Source organism: Triticum urartu, chromosome 1 (genome assembly GCF_003073215.2).
Source record: "Triticum urartu cultivar G1812 chromosome 1, Tu2.1, whole genome shotgun sequence".
Lineage (NCBI taxonomy): Eukaryota > Viridiplantae > Streptophyta > Magnoliopsida > Poales > Poaceae > Triticum > Triticum urartu.
Window position 1 is genome coordinate 167849700 of NC_053022.1, and position 14054 is coordinate 167863753.

General features: G+C 44.5%; 1 long non-coding RNA gene across 7 annotated transcripts; it reads right to left on the reverse strand.

The window, feature by feature from the left end:
* Positions 1 to 7723: 7723 nt before the first annotated feature.
* On the reverse strand, positions 7724 to 13350 carry LOC125552936. 7 transcript variants are annotated; one of them, XR_007303864.1, is made up of 9 exons: positions 12901 to 13350; positions 12685 to 12737; positions 11553 to 11704; positions 10713 to 11017; positions 10056 to 10264; positions 9855 to 9966; positions 8488 to 8613; positions 8202 to 8341; positions 7724 to 7955 (listed from the first exon to the last, which is right to left on the reverse strand). It is a non-coding gene; the product is annotated as an uncharacterized LOC125552936 (long non-coding RNA). The 7 variants fall into 7 exon arrangements; XR_007303860.1 differs by having other exon boundaries at positions 10701 to 11017; XR_007303857.1 differs by having other exon boundaries at positions 9855 to 9904; positions 10758 to 11017; positions 12901 to 13349.
* Between the last annotated feature and the right edge of the window lie 704 nt (positions 13351 to 14054).

Sequence of the window (14054 nt, forward strand, 5' to 3'; positions counted from 1 at the left end):
AACGGGTCACTTCCGGCGGCCTCCTCTCCCAAGGCCACGGACAACGCCGAGGTGTTGTCCCGAAGGACCTTCCCAGGCTAAGGAGAGGTACATGAGGCTGTCAGGGTGGCGCCAGAGGGTGATACCTCGGCCGCCGGACACATGGGGGAGCAAATCCCCCTGGAGACTGGCGATGGGGGCCATATCCAATTCGGCCCCCAGCTGAATACTATTTCGAAGGCCCATACGGCTCCGGAATCAGGCAAGCAACCTCCTTCCAAAGAAGGAGGTGCACCTATTCCGTAGGTGACCTCTGTCCATCCAGAGGCACCGGATACTCTACTGGAAGCGCTGCAAAGTGCTTCCATTGTTGAGGAACACCGTATCATTGTGGGTATGGTGGTTGAGAGGGTTCGATCCGCTAAGAGCGGACTGACCGAAGACTGCGCCAGCCTTCTAACAGGCTTTGAGGTACGTGATGTAATTATGCAAAGAGAATGTCATAGTATAGACAGTAGCCCCTAAGACACTATCCGGTGCTCGAAAAGAAAAGCCGGACAGAGGATCAAAAAAATAATTCGCAGGAGACTAACCATACATGTCTATGTGAATAAGCAAGCGTGGATGCTAGCTGCGACCTCCCATTCTGCCGAAGTCTCCAAACTGAAGCAGAGTCTGGAGCGGGCCGAGGAAGAGCTCGACCGTGTCAAAAACAACTAGAGGAAAAGCAAGGTATGCAATGGCTTATTCAGATCTTTAGAAAGATATGAATTGTTTGTGTTGACCATGTTATCATGATATTTCGCAGGAGCTGCGACCAAGGTGGAGACCCTCAAGAGCGCGCTGGCCGAGGCCCAGAAGAGAGCAGCAAATGAACAAGCCGCCCATGAAAAACACGAGGCAAGGGTTGGGGAGGTCCAGCAAGAGCTCCAGGACGCCGTAAAGAAGTGTGAGAGTCCTTGGAGCGCAAGAGTGTGGACCAAGAGTCCGAACTTGCCAAGGCCCACCAAGCGCACAAGAGGCCCGGGTTGAGGCCCAGGGCGCCCTCCAGGAAATCCAGGAGGCCAGAAAAATCGCGGCGGGTAAGGCCTTTATTATGAAGAGCAAATATGTGAAGAAAAGGTATCTCTTACTAACCCAGATTTGGAGTTCTCCAGGAGCGTTTGCGGATCTGCCGCGCAGTGTGACTGATGTTGCGGAGTTCTTCCGAGCCAAAGAGGGGAGTTCAACGAAGAAGCTATTCTAGTTGCAATACCTTGTGCCAGAGCATCCGGTGCCCTTTAGCGATCTGCTGAAACATCTGACCGAACTGCATAGGGTGGCCGAATCGGCCATGAATGATTTGATAACCCGTCTGTGGCTGTCGAAGCCATACCCAGCAGCTACTTCGGGCTCGTGAAGCGGCTGGTGGATGCCTGCCCTCGGCTTGATGCCATCAAGCGGTCGATCTGCATCGAAGGTGCATGGATGGCCTTCGCTCGTGTCAAGGTGCAGTGGGCGAAGATGGACGCCGTCAAGCTCGCGACCGAGGGACCGCCCACGGGTAAGGAGCACCGCACGCCCGAGCGGTATTTTGATGATGTCCTGAAGGGATCCCGCATTATACAGGGCCAGTGTTCAAAAGACATTACCTTTGAATGAAGACATTCATGTTATCCCGTCGTGTATCATGAAACAAAGCTGATATGTAATGTAATGCTTGTTGTTTGTTTTAAAATTTTGCCTCCTGTGCGGCCGTTTTATTAAATCTGAGAGTTCGCCAGTCATCGGCTTCAGCCCCCACATAGGTAGTATGGGGGTGTTCGGGTTGGAACCTAAACACTCCTGATCCAAGAGTTTGGTCCTTGAAGGAGGTGTTTAGCGCAACGAACCAGGCAATTGGACTATGTGGCTTTATCACCCTTACTTAGCCATAGGAGTTTGACAATAGAAATGTAGGCGCATCCCCTAGTTAGTATATTTTAATCCGGACTAGGGTGATGTAGACACCTGATCGGGTGGAGGCCGATCCATCGCATAATGCGGAAAAAATCGCAAAAGATTTTGACCTCCGAATATCTGACCAGCTCTCGCCGCATCATGACAGTCAGTTTCCGACTTTCTCTACTGAGGTGTTAATCCGGACGAACTAGAAACACAATCGCGGTAGTTCTCCCTTTACTACCCTAGCCGATAGTACGAAACATAAGGTAACAAGCACAGGAGCTGGGCAATCCAACTATTGACCAAAGACATGATTCGGAGCCGATGCATATAATGCTAAATTCGGGGTGCCGAACTATACTGTAAAAGTGTTTGGACTTTGTTGCCGTAGTATGGGGTGCAATGAAGCCCCTCGTGAATTAAAGCGTACCAAAGTGTACGGGTGCACTAGATAAAAATAGAGAAATAAAATGAAGTAGTAAGCCAGTGCCACGTAAGTTGGGCTGCAAACTGTTTCCATTATAATTTGATTAATACGTTGAAGCGTATTTGTACAAATAGTGCGATAAGCAATAGGGCGATTTAACATGCCAAGACCGAGGGGAGCCACGTGCGGGTCCTGAAAACAGGTAGAGTGATCGTCAAGAAGACCACCTAGAGATTTCGCCACACGTCTATGCTGCTTGCCACCTTGATATATCCATCCTTCGAAAGGATCGGTGATCGGGCCATCGTGAGGGACCTGTGGAAAAGAAAAGGTAAAGTATGTGTGTCCAAGGAAGGTCGAGCCGTATTATGGACCACAATCAAGTTATGGCTCCGTCTATGCCCATGGTATTTTGAGTGCGTAGTTATGTACGCGCGGTACCTACGCCGCCATTTGGTCGAGACTGAGACGGAGGCTGATGACCCACAAGTATAGGGGGTCTATCGTAGCCTTTTCGATAGGTAAGAGTGTCGAACCCAACAAGGAGCAGAAGGAAATGATAAGCAGTTCTTAGTAAGGTATTCTCTGCAAGCACTGAAATTATCGGTAACAGATAGTTTTGTGATAAGATAATTTGTAACGAGTAGCAAGTAATAAAGGTAAATAAGGTGCAACAAGATGGCCCAATCCTTTTTGTAGCAAACGACAAGCCTGGACAAACTCTTATATAAAGGAAAGCGCTCCCGAGGACACATGGGAATTATCGTCAAGCTAGTTTTCATCATGTTCATATGATTCGTGTTCAGTATTTTGATAATTTGATATGTGAGTGGACCGGTGCTTGGTTACCACCCTTACTTGGACAAGCATCCGACTTATGATTAACCCCTATTGCAAGCATCCGCAACTACAACAGAAGTATTAAGGTAAACCTAACCATAGCATGAAACAAATGGATCCAAATCAGCCCCTTACGAAGGAACGCATAAACTAGGGTTTAAGCTTCTGTCACTCTAGCAACTCATCATCTACTTATTACTTACCAATGCCTCCCTCTAGGCCCAAATAATGGTGAAGTGTCATGTAGTCGACGTTCACATGACACCACTAGAGGGATGACAACATACATCTCATCAAAATATCGAACGAATACCAAATTCACATGACTACCTGTAGCAAGACTTCTCCCATGTCCTCAAGAACAAACGTAGCTACTCACAAAGCATATTCATGTTCATAATCAGAGGGATATTAATATGCATAATGGATCTGAACATATGATCTTCCACCAAGTAAACCAACTAGGATCAACACCAAGGAGTAATCAACACTACTAGCAACCCACAGGTACGAATCTGAGGTTTGGATACAAAGATTGGATACAAGAGATGAACTAGGGTTTGAGATGTGATGGTGCTGGTGAAGATGTTGATGGAGATTGACCCCCTCCCGATGAGAGGATCGTTGGTGATGACGATGGTGATGATTTCTCCCTCCCGGAGGGAAGTTTCCCCGGCAGAACAGCTCTGCCGGAGCCCTAGATTGGTTCCGCCTCGTGGTGGCGGAGTTTCGTCCCGTGAGCTTGCTTATGATTTTTTCTCGGACGAAAGACCTCATATAGCAGAAGATGGGCATCAGGGGGCCCACGAGGCAGGGGGCGTGACCAGGGGGTAGGGCGCGCCCCCCAACCTCATGGACGGTGGGTGGCCCCCCTTTGGTACTTCTTTCGTCCAATATTTTTTATATATTCTGAAACATGCTCCCGTGAAGTTTTAGGACTTTTGGAGATGTGCAGAATAGGTCTCTAATATTTGCTCCTTTTCCAGCTGCCGGCATCCCCCCTCTTCATGCAAACCTTGTAAAATAAGAGAGAATAGGCATAAGTATTGTGACGTAATGTGTAATAATAGCCCATAATGCAATAAATATCGATATAAAAGCATGATGCAAAATGGACGTATCAACTCCCCCAAGCTTAGACCTCGCTTGTCCTCAAGCGAAAGCCGAAATCGAAAAATATGTCCACATATTTGGAGATAGAGGTGTCGATAAAAATAAAATACGGACATGAGGGCATCATGATCATTCTTAGAGAAGCAACATATATATATATATATATATATAATATTGTCATATGGTCTCTTATGCTAAAGTAACAATTCAATCACAATTTCAAGTATGAATCATAAACTTCATTGAGAACCAACAAACTCTAATCTCACTCATCGAGGCAATTGCAATTTATCATAACATAGGAAAGAGTCAATATAAGAGCTTTTCAGCAAGTCCACATACTCAACTATCATTTAGTCTTTCACAATGGCTAACACTCAGCAATGTTTATGGGTATGAAGTTTTAATCGGACACAGAGAAAGATAGGGGCTTATAGTTTTGCCTCCCAACGTTTTACCTCAAGGGTAATGTCAACAATAATAGTTCCTGAAAACTCACATCCAATTAGCTATATATATTAGGATCTTTCCAACACATTGTGCTTTCCAAAGGATAAAATGTAAAAAGGAAAGGTGAAAATCACCATGACTCTTTGCATGAAGTATAAGACAAGAATAAAAGATAGGCCCTTCGCAGAGGGAAGCAGCGGTTGTCATGCGCATTTATGGTTGGATGCATGGAATCTTAATGCAAAAGAACGTCACTTTATATTGCCAGTTGTGATATGGACCTTCATTATGCAGTTCGTCGCTTTTATTTCTTCCATATCACAAGATCGTATAAAGCTTATTTTCTTCACACTAATAAGTCATACATGTTTAGAGAGCAATTTTTATTGCTTGCATCGATGACAACTTACTTGATGGATCTTACTCAATCCATAGGTAGATATGGTGGACTCTCATGGCAAAAATGGGTTTAGGGATATTTGGAAGCACAAGTAGTATCTCTACTTGGTGCAAAGAAATTGGCTAGCAAGAGAGGGAAAGGCAAGCTCAACATGTTGGATGATCCATGACAATATAATTTATCTCAGATGTAAGAAAACATAACCCATTACGTTGTCTTCCTTGTTGATCTCTCCGGAACTTGATCCCCCATGGCCTTCCTGATCCCATCATCCTTGTTGATCTCTCCGGGTTCTTCTCTCTTCAGCTCTATCTTCATTAGCCAAGCATCGTTGCCCTCATTGTTGGAGGAGGGAGACAACATGATGCTTGGCCTTGACAACCCTGACAGAAAACAGCTCGAAACAAGAACAGGATATTTTTGCGTGATACGGTGGTCAAAACCTTTGGGAGATTATATAATGAATTTTACAACCAAAAGAAGTATTGTACAAGAAAGCGGAGTCCGGAGAGCACACGAGGTGCCCACGAGGCAGGGGGTGCCCAGGGGGTTTGTGTGTCCTAATATTACTTTTGTTGACTACAGTTGAAGCTTTAGCATGATCCTTTATTCTAACAGGAAAAGGTGGCTTCTCAATATAAGCAGCAGGAACAACATGATCATTAAAGGTGATAGTCTTTTCTTCAACTTTAATAGGTGCAACTACTTTTACTTCAGTGGGAGGATTATACTTAAACCACTTCTCCTTTGGGAGATCAACATGAGTAGCAAAGGATTCACAGAAAGAAGCTACTATCTCAGAGTCAAGTCCATATTTAATGCTAAATTCACGGAAAGCATCGGTATCCATAAAAGATTTAACACAATCAAACTTAGGTGTTATACCTGACTCCTTACCTTCGTCGAGGTCCCAATCTTCAGAGTTGCATTTGATTCTTTCCAATAAATCCCATTTGAATTCAATAGTCTTCATCATAAATATCCAGTACAAGAAGTATCGAGCATGGAGCGATTACTGAGAGGAAGCCGAGCATAAAATTTTTGAATAATCATTTCTCTTGAGAGCTCATGATTGGGGCATGAATATAACATTGACTTAAGCCTCCCCCAAGCTTGAGCGATGCTTTCTCCTTCGCGAGGCCAAAAATTATATATATGATTACGATCATGATGAACAAGATGTATAGGATAAAACTTCTAATGAAATTCCAATTTCAATCACTTATAGTCCCATGATCCCATATCATCACATAGCCTATACCATGTCAATGCATCTTCCTTCAAAGATAAAGGGAAGACCTTCTTGATAACATCCTCGGGCATACCTACAAGCTTAAATAATCCACAAACTTCATCCACATAGATTAAGTGTAAATCGGGATGCAATGTTCCATCTCCTGCAAAAGGATTAGCTAGCAGTCTCTCTATCATACCTGAAGGAATTTTAAAGTAAACATTTTCAGTAGGTTCAGTAGGTTGAGGAGCAACTCTTTGCTCTACTGGTCGGGATGAAGATACCCCAAACAAGCCCCTCAAAGGATTATGTTCCATAGTAACAAGTGACAGTAAATTTCAGCACACTATATAAATTTTTTCTTACCAAATTCCACCTACCAAAGGCGCTTCACTCCCCGGCAACGGCGCCATAAAAGAGTCTTGATGACCCACTAGTGTAGGGGATCTATAGTAGCCTTTTTGATAAGTAAGAATGTCGAACCCAATGAGGAGCAGAAGGAAATGATAAGCAGTTTTCAGTAAGGTATTCTCTGCAAGCACTGAAATTATCGGTAACAGAGAGTTTTGTGATAAGGTAATTTGTAACGAGTAGCAAGTAATAAAGGTAAATAAAGTGCAGCAAGATGGCCCAATCTTTTTTGTAGCAAAGGACAAGACTGGACGAACTCTTATATAAAGGAAAGCGCTCCCGAGGACACATGAGAATTACCGTGAAGTTAGTTTTCATTACAAGAAATATGTCAACTTATGAGCCTCACTATTGGTCTCTGAAAGGTCATAGTTTTTCATTTGCGACCTTTTTGTGACAAAAACAGAAGGTCAAAAGCTGTCGGTCATAAACTGAAATTAACGACCTTCTATGTGAGAAGGTCGTAGATGTTTTTGACCAAAATAGAAGGTTGTTAAACCCATGACCTTTTATTTTGGTCACTGGCTGTCTGCTCAGGCCACGCCAGATCCAACGTGCCAATCTGATGTGGCAAAATTGCGACCAATTGAAAAGGTCACTGACAAGATTCAGCCCGGTCCGATTAGGTGTTTTACATGGGCCGAGCCCAACAATTCAGCCTATTTGTTGTTTTTTCCTATGCTTTGATTAGCTACATGGGCCTGGCCCAACAATTTGGCTTTCATGAGCTTCTTCCATTTTTTTGGGCCTCATCCTTTTTGCAATCTACTTCCTTTTTTATTTTCTGAGATTTTATTTTGTTTCATTTCTTAAACGGTCCAGTGCTTTTTGGGCTGTGGCCTTCTTCAGCCCAATTATTTGTCCGGCATTAGATCTCAGCCTTTTGGACCAGCCTCTAGCCCAGTTACACACACACACGTACATCCAACATTATTTCATATTCAAATCAAGAAAATTCCATATCAAATTCAAATCATCCATCGCATCACATCAGGTTTACATAACAAATCATCTCAGGAATACATTTCCTTACACAGGAATATAGAAGGAACAGAGGGAATATGCAATAAGACAATTATGGCACATCCTACAACTTGCCATCCTACAACAAGAATTATATAACAGGAAGAACTTGCTCTCTCTCGTGAGACTTGCTCCAGCTGCGACAACTTGCCATCCTACAACAAGAAGTATATAACAATGAACTTCAAGAACATTACAGGAGCTAAACGCCCAATCAACGTGAAGTGCTCAAAAATGCCTTAGCTAGCATGCATTCAAAATTTAGACACTTGACATAGCCTCATCAAGCATGCAATAAATTATAGAAAGTAAACGAGGACCAGACTTTACAATTACAGACACATCCATCAATCCATGAGGCAAAATCATGTGAATCCAAAAGGAGAGGCAGGAAGGGATACCAATTTTGATCCAGAGGGTACATGAGTGTGGCCTTCTTCCGGAAGAGGTTGGCCCTAACGCACCTTGTATGAGAGGCGCTGGGAGCTCATAGATTGTCCTGGTCAATGAGCAGGTCCTCGCATCCGGTCATACTGCTAGCCTGGGGAACAGGAAAAATGAAAGGAACAATTTAGACTTGGTATTAACGAACAAAGACTGTAACCAATAGCAGATTAAGCACCAATTTTCTTGGATGCAAGGAGAAGAACGAGCAAAACAGCACAGAGATGTGGGACAATGCTGTACCTGTAGATGATGTTCGCAGCCAAGGAAGACATGGGGCCAGCCTTAAATGTGCGCGTGCTTCACCGGTGCATGCATCACCATAGCAGCCAAGCAAGTAGACATCATCGACATCTACTCACCGCTTTCCTGGCAATGGAGAAAGAGTCAAACAAAAAAGTATTAGACCATGATATGACACCAGACCATAGATTAGTAGCTTTAAATCACAAAGTATATCCACAACACCATAAAATAGTCCCAAACCCATGTTATTTGAGTATATCGCATGTAGTTTATTTTCATGAGTCCAGAAACATGGAAGGGTTCAATACAGTCCTAATATACATTCATATTACAGTAGCTCTATAAGTCCAGAAATATGTTGTATATGCATGATAAGTCCAGAAACCCCAGTGCTATTTATTTACTGGTTTTACTGAATCACACACATTACTGCCCTTATTTGAAATCTCTCGCATGAATCTAGGTGCAGGGTAGATGCCTTTTTTATATGTTCTACATTACTACCCCAAGAAACATTGGCTTTGAACGCTTGTGCCAACTCGTTTATCAACAGACATATTCTAGCAGAGAGGCACTCTGATTTGCCTGTGTGGATCTAAACAATTCCCCTCGCTCTACGAGAAGCTACCGAATAAACAGTTTCACACATCTGTTGATTGGTTTTGATACTCATAACAAAAGGATGCAGCATATAAACAGCAGCCACAACACAACTACAACGCGGCTCAAATTTCAAAGTTGTTGTGATGTGCCTGTAGCATGCTGCCTAAGCAACGACAATGCATAGTGGTACAGCCGAGAGATCAGTAGCATCAACACGTTTAGCCCTACTTGGATCACACGCCCACGTACAGGCCCCAGAGACAATTCAACTAAATTGGCCAGGTTCGAGCAGAGCACAAAGTCAAAGACAAAGTATATATCAGTGCCTACAATCTTCAGTTCAGTACACATCTCTTTAGAACAGAGTAATATTCAAAATTCATATATCAGTATGTATTCAGAATTGAACCACCAACGACAGCTTTACTAAATCTCTTTAGTAGAGAGTAAACGCCAGCAAACTAATTTCATCTCGAAGGTTAGTTTTGCAACAGCAACAAGCATTAAACACGCTACTCTTGTTACTATAGTGCAGTTCAGTACTATAGTTCAGTACCATATGCCTACAATCAGACACAAGCTTCAGTACAGTCAAAGTATAATTACAAATAGGATTAAGAATCAAAGTTGTTACTCATGGGATCGTGGCACAGAGCGTTCAGTAAAGAGTATAACACAAGCTACACTTATAAACACAAGCTTCAGTTCAGTGCAGAAATAAACAAGCCTCAGATTGTGAGCAGCAGTGTTAGATTGTTTACCTTCAGAGTTCTTCTCCCACCTCCACATCCTTCACAAAGCCACCCTCCACCTGACCAAATCAAGTTTTCAGTTCAATAATCAACACCATTCACCTCTTCATCCTCACTATTTCTGCCCAGACACAGTCACATGAACAACATTCAGCTACACAGAAAGGAGACAAATCGATCCGGGATGAACAAGGTACTAGGATACATTACCTCATGCCGTCCACGGGGACGCACTTGTCGTGGCACGTGCATTATCAAATGGGATGAACCCCCCAATGAACTCCAGGACAACGTCCTCACTGGCGTTGGCCTTGGCGGCCACCATCCAAGTCGCGCACGCCCTCGCCATCAGGGGCGGCGAGCTCCTGGGCCTCCTCTGCCAGCGCGCCCTGGTCGGACTCGTCGCCGCGCTCGTCGTCCTGGTTAATTGCATGCACACAATGACCACCACTATCACAATATGATGTTTATACAATATCTTAAGTGATCTTAAATAGCTAGCAACAAAGTCTACTGCAACATCTCAGTCAATTAAATCACATATGATTGTGGGACTTTGATTAACCAAAACAGTGAAAATCAATCTATTGTAAGACAAAATAATGCTCATTTAACAAAATATCAACACCAAGCACTCATTCAACTGCACCAAATTAACAGTGCCATAATTTGTATGGTTAATGTTCAAACACACATGTGAAATCATATTGTCAAATGCATGCACATATACCACTAATATCTTTGCAGCAACATTTGCCTGCCATTTTACACATTAAATTAGATTAAGCATGTGAAGCAGTTAGACATGCATCTCCATTTTCACGACAGAGAATGGTAGAAGAAAACAAAATTTACCAGGTTACTGACAGGCAGCAAAGTAAGCAAGCGAGCAAGCAAAACCCTGCAACTCACTGTTGCAGATGCCGTCATCCTTCTTGTGGGTGTAGCGGCCGGCCTCAGGCATCATCGCGGCCAGGAGGAACCCGCCGCCAGAGCAGACAAGGGGTGTGGGGCAGGAAGCGCTCCAACTCCAAGGCGGCCACGCGCAGGGCGGGGGCTCCTCCAATGGAGCGCGCGGGGCGACGGAGCCGTGCGCGCCTGGACTCCATGTCTGAAGGAGCATGGAACATGGTGTCAACATTCCCCTTCTACCTCTCACTGCCAATTGGTGCCTGCCAAATAAATTCAAATCCTTGAGTTGACAGTTACCCATGTTGCTCAGTTTCTTGGTTCAAACAAGCTAAGGTAAAACCATCTGAACTATGTAAGCCTGAATTATGTAAGCTCAACCCTTAACAGATACATCTCCCAGACTAACCAAGGATTTGAGTTCTTATTTCAGCCAGATTATCTAACCAAGGTAGCTGCAGTGGTTCAGTTTAATCTTGAACCAGTTAACAGTTTCAATGTAGTTAGTCTTTCAGTAAGTAGAAGCTAGTGAAGTACAGCAATGAGCAATCACCTCCATGGCTACCAGATTCCATAATACTAGTTGCTTTACGGAGGTGCTGGTGTAGCTAATCTCTGGTGGAAGCATTACACCTCAAAGGATACTTCAGCAAACAGAGACCACACTTTACATTTGAATCCGCGGGAATTTTAACACATATACAGGTACTCATATTAGACATAGTTTATTATCTCTAGATGAAAAACCCTTTTCCTCGATGTTTATGTACAAGGACAGCACAATTCTAGTAGACTTACTGAGATAATCATCGCTAGATATGGAATTACTTTGATCGATCTGCTTGTTCAAGGCGGGGCAGTTGAGGAAGGCCGTCGTCTCCAGCATGCACGGCTTAATGTCGCCGCCAAACTTCTTTGAGTTTATGTACAGCCCAGCTTTCCGACCAATCCTGCTATATCAATTACAAGTGTGAATTTTTATGCAGTAGCAAAGGCTGACTACTCAGTGACCACTCACAATCAGTACTCTGTCTATAACAAATGCCTACAGGAGCAACACGATAATGCGTGGGCAAACAAGCAATGCGAGAGAAATGAATCATCTGAACCAAACATCTGGAGAAAAGAGCACGGCATATGGTGATGTTTTACTAGCTAGTGTAGCGTAGGAGCAACAGAGTTCCTCCAACAACCGTGAAGTGCGAAATTTTCTTTCAAAGAAACAGTGTGGCACTGCCTAATCTGGGAGAAACCGAGTTCCTTCAATAACCGTGAACCGCGAAATTCCCCTTTCAAAGAAACAGAGTAGGTATCTTACAAGTGTGAATTTTTATGCAGTAGCAAAGGCTGACTACTCAGTGACCACTCACAATCAGTACTCTGTCTATAACAAATGCCTACAGGAGCAACACGATAATGCGTGGGCAAACAAGCAATGCGAGAGAAATGAATCATCTGAACCAAACATCTGGAGAAAAGAGCACGGCATATGGTGATGTTTTACTAGCTAGTGTAGCGTAGGAGCAACAGAGTTCCTCCAACAACCGTGAAGTGCGAAATTTTCTTTCAAAGAAACAGTGTGGCACTGCCTAATCTGGGAGAAACCGAGTTCCTTCAATAACCGTGAACCGCGAAATTCCCCTTTCAAAGAAACAGAGTAGGTATTATATATGCCACGCAAAGATGCACCGAATTTGTTGGCCATCACGGCAGTAGAACAGCGGGCACCACATCATCTAAGGAACAAACACGTCATCAGACGGAAACAGCGGCGTGTGCTCATCTATCCCTGCGCTACCATTTGGTGAAACTTGACTTATGCTGAGACGAATCTAGTAGTCGAACAGTTTGTGTGCGTGCGCCCGGAGCAGGGGCGGATCTAGTAGTCAAAAGAAAATCACAACAGACGGATGGTACGTATTTCTGTTACCTTGCCTTGATCTGACCGCCGCTGCAGATTCACCACGCCGGACCGGAGTCAACCTGCGATAATGGGAGGGAAAGGGTTGGATTTTTGGCGTTGCTGTTCTAGGCGGTTCAGAGGAGAGAGGCGACACGGAGGAGAGGGAGGAGGGAGGGGATGGGGTGGGAGTGGCGGGAGGGAGCACAGGCTAGTGGGGGAAGATGCGAGCGGGGCGAAGCTTACCTGCGCCGTCGTCTGGTCGCCGAGGTTTCTCCGCCGCCGTGCCGCTCTCCCGCACCGCACGGGATCATAGTGCGCGGGTCGGCCCGGATTGCCATCGACCGGATCTCGGCCACCGCCGGGGGCGCGAGCGCGAGCAGGGCGAGGGCGAGTGCGGCAAGGAGCGCCGCGGCGTGCGGCGGTGCGGTGGCGGCCATCGAGGTGGTTGGTGCGATCTTGGTGGAGGGGACGGGGAGAGGGCGGAGACGGTGAGATTTGGGATTTGGTGGGCATGCGGTCGCGTGATTTGTCGGTAAAGGCAGGCGACGGGCTGAGGGCTCCTCGCCGTCGACGGGCTGAGGGTCGGCCAAGGTGAGGGGCGGCGGTTAGGGTTTCGGCGAGCGGGTGCGGGTGCGGGATTGGAATGGTGGTGAGTGGGTGCGTGGGGATTGCGGGTACGATGGGGAGTGGGGGCGTGGGTGAGAGGGTGAGGGGTGAGGGCTGTCCTTGGATTCGGGAGCATCGGACGGTGTCTGAGGCATGATCCGCTTTTGGACCAATCAAAACGCAGCAAGAAATTTGAAGACTTTATGACCATCTAAATTGATCTTAATCGATTAAAGATAAGTTATTTCATGAATTCATTTTTTATTTTTTGAGTGCTCAAAATGAATTTTATTGTAAAGGATCAACCAAATATTTGTTCAAATAATCTCATATTGTGTATAAGGATGCATCTTCGAATGGCAAACAATGTTGCCTAAGAGAGTTTTCATTTTCTTTGGACGAAAAATCGATTTTCCATTTTTTGAGTGCCCAAAATGATTTTTTTGTGAAGGACCTACCATATATTTGTTGCAAAACTGTACCAAATCAATTTTTTAAAATACTAGGACATATTTAATGCACAATTGATCAAATGATTGGGTATCAAAAATTTTGATCCACCTCTCATGAAAAAGACAAATTTCCGCTCATTCAGCAGGAAACGGGTCAAATTTGAACTGCAGCGTCCTCATTGTTTGTTATTTATTTTTTTCTAAAAATCATTTCTAGGTACAAAAGTATCTATTTAATCAGGAAAAACACCAAAAAAATCCAAGATTCAAGCACTAGCTAGGAACGGTCATTCCCGCCGTTTTGACCGCATTTTGAAATGGGCATAAAAAATTCAAAAA